The 6102-nt window shown below is 41.5% G+C and overlaps 1 non-coding gene across 1 annotated transcript; it reads left to right on the top strand.

Moving 5' to 3' along the window:
* Window positions 1-1609: 1609 nt before the first annotated feature.
* Window positions 1610-1816, top strand: LOC144741593 (small nucleolar RNA U3). The gene has a single exon (XR_013590025.1). It is a non-coding gene; the product is annotated as a small nucleolar RNA U3 (small nucleolar RNA).
* The last annotated feature ends 4286 nt before the right edge of the window (window positions 1817-6102 follow it).

Below are 6102 nucleotides of genomic sequence, written 5' to 3'. Positions count from 1 at the left end.
TTAACACAGTTGTTGTTTGTCCAAGTATCAGATGTCACATGCAACTCCGGAAACCTTCATTAGGCTGCACTGAGACGATTACTGTATTTTAATCCCCACATGAGGTCAGTACTGTTCCGACACTACACTGTACACACCAACACTTTGGTACCATGTGCTGACCAACTCAGCGAATTGGCTGTATTTCTGTCTGCATCATGTGTGACTGTGGTCGCCCAGTGTTGTACCTGTAACCTGTACTACAGACTTGGAGAGCCAAAACATTCATGATATAACATTTTGTTTGTCATTCCTTTAATGAAATGTGTACATATTGCACATTGATGTGAAATGATTTCCTGTTGATAAAATCTTCTTTGTTCTCTGAGCTATCACAGGATGAGAGTCTCTTTTATGCAGCCGATTACACTGGGGAATCCTGAAATACATGTTGAGTTCATCCTTCATTTCATTGCACCTCATTAATAAATGGACACATCATTCATTCATTCATTCATTCATCTTCTGTCGCTTATTCCGGTTACAGATGCGCTGGAGCCAATCCCATCTGTCAATGGGCAGACGGCGGGGTACACCCTGGACGAGTCGCCGGCACATCGCAGGCCGCATGACAGGACAGGACAGACAACCATTCACGCACACACTCACACCAATGGACAGTTTAGAGTGACCAGTTAACCCCAGCCTGTTTTTGGAGGTTGGAGGAAACCAGAGAACCTGCAGAGAAACGACACAAAAAACGGGGAGAGCATGCAAAGTCCACATAGAAAGATCCCAGGCCAGGAAGCTAACCACCACACCACCATGTCACCCTCAGACACATCATTTCTCATATGTTGTTGTCTCATATATTGTCCCTAAAAACCAGTCGACTGACACAAAAATGAAACTTAGACTGACAGTGTTGCCAACTTGGCAACACATATCAGTTGATGAAAACACTTATCGTGAGTACATGCACAAGACATGTACGGTCATATGTATACTAAGCAGCTGAACCCAGTATGGTGCTTATGTTCTACAACTCATGCAAGATGGCAAAAAAAGAAAAAGTTGTATTTTTTGGTCTTGGTGACTCTGTTATATTTGTTGGAAATGACTATGAATTACAAAATATGTATGACCAAATAATTTCTGTACATGAATTATCACATATGTATATAATCCATTTTTGAATGTACTGTGTGTGTGTGAAATTTCCCAAAATGGTAATGTCATGTATGACAGGCTGTGCAATGATTTTCTGAAAATGGCATGGGCGTAATCAGGCAGAGGACAGTGAAAGTGCTTGTGGAACTAGGAAAAGGGCACAGATTATGTGGACAATGATGTACGGGACAGGATTTCTTTTTTTTGACGCAACCTCTGTGGCCTTGGAGAAGACCGTTTCACAAGGCCCCGTAAAACCTCACGGCAAAATCTGAACCCCTTCCGAAGCAATCAAATCGTACAGCCGGGCAGCAGGGCTTCGGACGTCATCATTTTTGGCTCCTCCCCTTGAATGAAGCAAGCCTTGATATGCGTTTCACAGAAACGCCATGTTCATTACTCAACACATGCTTTGAACGGCACACGGCACATCACATGACATCACTACCTCTGACACATTCAGATGATATTCTTAGGATCATTTCAATAGTTGTGACTTGAGAAATGTGTTTCTAAAGTGTTCGGTTTCACTAACCCTGATGATGAGTTGTGATGTTTATTCTGCGTGTGAAGCTGACAGTGACAAATGATTTTCTTCACATATTCACTGTCATTTACTTGTTGGTTCGTTATGAAACAACAGTGGGAGGAATATGTGCAGAGTGGTTCTCTGTTGGTGTTCAATATTAATTCAGTTTACTTGTACAGCCCAGCATCACCGTGTACAGTCTGTACAAAACTGTACCCTCTGACCTTTGCTTCTTCGTCAGATTGAGAAACAACTACCCAAAAAGCCTTGTAATGGGGAAAAAAGGCAGGAACTTCAGGGAGAAGCACATCCCTCTGCCTGGGATGGACAGACAGGCAATAGGTGTTCAGTGTACAGACAATTACAATACAAATACATAAGAATATTATTGTGTAACAGTTTCCCAACATCATGCTTTTCCTATGATCTGAAAACTTAAGAGAACAGGATGAGACAAGATTTTAGTCTCAGTGCTGGTGAGGGGACACAATACAAATCATGCTCCAATAATACCCTTTAATGCTGCCGAGGAGCTGGTGACAGAGAGAGAATCAGGTAGAATCATGTGTTTGGATTTCTCCAGTGTTGTTGAGCGGGCAGATGTCAGGATGTCCTGCCCTGCACAGCTGTAAACTAGTGGACATGCAGGTGGCAGCTCCCCCTGGATGAACAACTCGTCCACAGGTCGTCACAAGATATGAGGCTGCAGAACATCACCTCTGACATCACAGGACAGGAGCTGCTGAGGAGACGCTCCTGTCTCCTTCCTTTCCACACTCTGCACTTCGCTTTTCATACTAGATCCTCCCTGATGAGGTCAGAAGACAAAACTGACTCATACTTCATACTGGAGCTAAAAGAAATAGATATAACTTCAGCAATGAAGTTTGAACGCACATTGCAATGACGATCAAAGCTGCTTCATTTCAAAGAACATTGACAACATCAAAGTAGTATAGAACAAACTTCTTTTGAAATGTTTTCACTTCCTTCCAGCTGAAGTTGAACCAGCAACCTAAGGAATCCTTTTGGCCCTTTACAGTCTTCTGATCTATAAAAGGCAGAGAGCTGGGGTCTGTATCACGAAGCTCAATTAATAAGTCCTGGATCAATGGAGTTGATCCAGGACTTATTAATTGAGCTTCGCGAGATCATGGCGATCAGGATAATCGGTACCACGAAGCTGGATATCAACTCTCTAATTCAACCCAGGTTTGTCTCATCAAGACCCGTGAATGCGCACGTATAAGAGGTGTGTTCCAGGGCATTAGACCACTCACAGTCATGAACGCATGAACGGGAGACAGAGCGCCTCGTGCCGGCTGCAGAGGTTAATGCTGGAAAATTAGGAGGAGAGTCAGTGATTGTAGAAAAGACAACCACCGTGGAAGATGACAGAAGACTGGTAACACATCACAGACTGTGTAAATGTGTACGTTGCTCTTTAATACCTCAATGAACCTACAACATCCGAATCCCTCGAAATCACACTACTTTTTTCCCACATAAAAGATCTGACATAAAAACACTAAAGCGTCAGCTTTCAACTTTAGTGTTGAAATTTCATTCATTCATATCAATATACCAAGTTGATTGTCTGTATGAGGCGACTATGAAAAACTCACGAGTCGCCAGGAGGCTGAGCACGGGGACTAAGGGGATTTGACGGACGGGACTAAACAATAAAACCTACAGGCTCTAAGTATGCTGTTTACTTTCATTTATTAAGATGAAAACCCAAACAGTGAATCCCACAAAAAAAACTTAAACGCAGTGCAAACGAGCTAGTGGTCAGTAAAAGGTATGAGCCCCCCCAATTCCACCGGTAAAACAGCTGATTTTACTACTTCCCTCAAGTACCCCCCCACCTGACTCCTCCCCAGATGTGACACAGTTTCTTTGTCATAATCACTACATACAGTCCTACCTGATGCTGTGTACAGGGAGCAGCTCCATCCACCTCCTGGGTGTTCATTGTTGGCGATGGGGGGTATCCATGCCTGGATGCAAATATAAAGTTACCTTCAAAATCTATATGCTGTTGTTCGACATAGCTCTGTTTTCATGTAGGTGCAGTCAACCTTTGTCCCCCATTACCATTTCATTGTGCATTTTCCTGCACAACCTATGCATCCACCATGCCGACTTGATGGAACTGGGAGCAAGAGGAGACGCAGAAGGAGGAGGTACACTGTCCAGGATGATTCCCCAGCAGGAGCAAAGACCTGGAGAAAATCTGCGCAACAGACTAGCACCTGAAGTGTCTGCTCCTGGTGATGCCATTCCTGCACTGCAGGACCATGATTATTAGATTTTTGACACTTATCACTTTTTGGAAATAGTTTGTTGTTTCTGATGTAGTTTTTAAGTTGATATTGTTATTGTTCTACTGAGTTTCATGTTAATATTGATGTGTTTCAACATGCAGGTAAAAGTTATTAATCTACACTGTAAACAAAGTGGTGGCTTTATGAAAAATATTATAACTAATAAAAGAGGCAGAGACCAAAACTTTACTAAACTATATTTTCTTAAACATGAACATTTAACAGTTCCATTGCATACATGGATTATTTCTTTAACTTTTCATTAATTTATCGATAATGTCCATTAGATCCCTTTCATGTTCTCTTCTTTCCTATTTCTGCATTTTCTTGCTCTCTCTTCTCATACCACTCCCTCTCACTCTCTTCGCTTTGCTGTTTCTCTCTCTCCCTTTTCTCCTCTCTTTCTTGCTGCTCTCTCTCCTTCTCCTCCTCTCTCTCCAGGGCCTCTCTTTCTCTTCTTTACTCTCACGTTACACCACATCTTCTTTCTCTCATAATGCCCCTCGGGGTCTCCCTGTGTAGGTTCGAATCCTGTCAACAATGTTGCTTTTGGTGGTGGCTCATGCTGAGAAGGATAGTCTCTCCTCGTTTAGCCGAGTGTTGTTTCACAAGCCAATGATCCCATGATTCCACTGATCAACTACTTCAATGACCAGATTACCAGAATGTCGTATAGGATGGGTAAAATGAATGAGGTTTCCCTGACAGAGGCACCAGTCAAGTAAAAAACATGAAAGGGTGGGATTCCGACATCCCAGGATAAATGACTGAGCAGAGTTTAGCCAATTGTAAACAACAATATCCTGCTTCAAAAAATATCATCAAAACAAATAAAAAGACGGTGCTAATAGTGTGATTCTCCATGTTGTTGCTATCCGAGTAAGATTGTTTTTTTCCGGTAGACAATCCAATAAGAACCCATCCAGCCCCCAGACCTTAAGTGGAATTGAAAAAAGTTGACTTACTATCAAGAGAGCCATTTTGCCCCCTCTTCTTTTAAAAAAATGTCTGGAGCCACAAAACATAACAAAGCTTATAAACTTAGAAAAATGTTTAATCTTTTGTTAATTTGACCTGCTATAACAACAGAATAACAGTGCAAATTAAAGCAATGAATACACTGAATTACTGCAGCTGAAAGGATTAACAGATTACACACAGGAACAGCTTCTTCCCATCAGCAGTCACCATCGGAAACAGTTAACGACAACAGTTAAGCACATTGTCAACAGCTGAATCATTCATCTGCACTACTGACTGACAGTCGGCATACATTGTCGTACCGGACACTGGCACTTCATGTGTTACTTGTTACTGTTTTAAAATGTATTGATTAGTTGAAATTCGTAGTTATCCTGTAAGATTCAGAACTGTCATGGATGATGCAGACTGATCGCTTGATGCAGTGGCAACCCGACTGCTGTATTTTTTTTTGTGTGTGGTGCAATTCCAATGACACCCCACTAGATGTCCTTATTCTGACCATTTTTATATAGTTCACCTTTCACCTTTAACTTTTCGGCCGTTTGAGTGTGCGTAGTACACTACATTTTCATACAAATTCAGCTGAATGCACTTGTGTACCTAAAGCTCAGTTTAAGTATGGAAGTACGCAATTTGAGACACAGCACAGGTTTAGGAATTGCTTTATCAGCCTCTTTTCCTCCTGGTCTTTAGGGTTTACTGCACAACCAGAAGTGATGACAAGACAAGGTTGCCAGTGACAAGATGTTCTTTGTTCCTTTCAAGATATAAAATAGTGCTGAGGAGTCATACAGTTTCGTCAGGAGATGATTTCTATTCTTGAGTAATTAAAATATTTAAACTATATAGATTTGCTTTCTGGCTGTGATTGAGGAAATTGTGTATTTGTAAAGAAGAATATAGACTCTTCCTATCATTACAGAGCACAAGGGATTAGCAGTCCATCACCTTAACTGCCTATGTTGACTTGTGTGTTATTGTTGCGCTCAAATCATAGTCTGATTCCACTTTATTGTACCCAAAAGAGCAATACAGTTTGGAACAGAAAAGGGTCTGTGGTCCATTATTTTGTATATTTTTAATAGTATCAAACATGGAAAGTGGCTGGCAGTT

The sequence above is a fragment of the Lampetra planeri genome, unplaced genomic scaffold, assembly GCF_965212315.1.
Source record: "Lampetra planeri unplaced genomic scaffold, kcLamPlan1.2.h2 scaffold_617, whole genome shotgun sequence".
NCBI classification, from domain to species: Eukaryota; Metazoa; Chordata; class Hyperoartia; order Petromyzontiformes; family Petromyzontidae; genus Lampetra; species Lampetra planeri.
Note: the sequence above shows the minus strand (reverse complement) of the source record. Positions and strands in the feature narration are given on the sequence as shown.